A 1,656-nucleotide genomic window follows, 5' to 3' on the forward strand; every position below is an offset into this window, starting at 1 on the left:
ATTTAAAATATATTAATTGAAAAAAAGAAAAAAAAAAAAATAAAATAATAAAAAAAAAATTATATAAATGTATATAATATATCTTTTATATATATATATATATATATATATATATATAAATACTTATCAATTTTTTTTTTTTTTTTTTTTTTTTTATGAATTTCTAAAATGAAAAAACTTTATATAAATAAATATTTATATATGTGTATATAATTATGTATAAAAAAACATGAAATTTTTTTAAATGAAAAAGGTTATATAGCAAAAAAAAAAAAAAATTATAATATATAATATAAATAATGAACATATAAATGATCTATATATTATGTTTATATGAAAGAAAAAAGAATTAATTTGCATTATAACTTATTATCTTATAATGTCCTTTCTAGTAAAAAATGCAAGTACATACATTATGAGTATAATGAAAAAATTTGGGTAGACATATATTAAACTGATGACATTTCAATGCACCTATATTTATTATCATTATTTTCTCGTTTATTAGGTGATATATATATATATATATATATGTGCATTTCAAATGTAGTCGTTTATATATATCTTATTTATTAAAGAAAGAAAAAGGATCTATATATTTTATAAATAATATAAAACAACTGCATATCCTGTAAAACAATTTGCTACCCTAATTATTTATTATTTTAAAGAACACCTTTTAAATGTATCCAAAATATTGTTGACATACATAAACATTTAAATGTTTATTATTAATGCTTTTTAAAAAAAAGATAAAAAATTTAACATCATATTTTTTCATTGTTATTCTAAATATTTAAAAAAAAAAAAAAAAAAAGGATAAAAAAATAAATACAATGACTATTTGATTATCACATATATATATATATATATATAGATATATATATAGATATATAGGAATGTATAAGTTGTTCTAAAATGAAAACAAGAAATACATAAAAAAAAAAAGAAAAAGAAATGAACATAAATATATATATATATATATATATATATATATATATATATAATGAAAAAAATAAATGTATTTATTTATGTAATTATAAATATATATTTAATATTCATGTACAATTTCATGTAATTTATATATAATATGTGTTTAATATTTATGTAGATATAATTCAAGGTTAACCTATAATATATATATATATATATAATTTAACATAAATATATTAAGTGCGTAGCAAGTTTAAATATTGCCGCGATTTTGATAAATATCACGGACCCTAGTTTTAAATCATTCACAACAATTTTTACATATATAAATATTAATCACTTTGTCTTTGGAACCATAATATATATGGGTATTTATTTACTTCAAAAATTATAAATATAGCTATGTGTTCAGTTTTAATCATGAGAAATATAAATGTTATATTTTTTATATATTCTTCACATGGTATATATAAAAATATGAATATATATATATATATATTAACATTTATTCATTATAATATTTATCATATTATATATATATATATATATATATATATATATATATATGTGTGCTTTTTTTATTTTTTTTTTTTTATATTTATATTTTTTTTTTTTTTTTTTTTTTTTTTTTTTTTTTTTTTTTTTTTTTTTTTTTCTTCGTCACAAAAATTTTTTTAAAAAAAAAAAAAAAAAAAAAAGATGAAAATGATGTTGATTAAAATT

Source organism: Plasmodium reichenowi, chromosome 9 (assembly GCF_001601855.1).
Source record: "Plasmodium reichenowi strain SY57 chromosome 9, whole genome shotgun sequence".
NCBI lineage: Eukaryota > Apicomplexa > Aconoidasida > Haemosporida > Plasmodiidae > Plasmodium > Plasmodium reichenowi.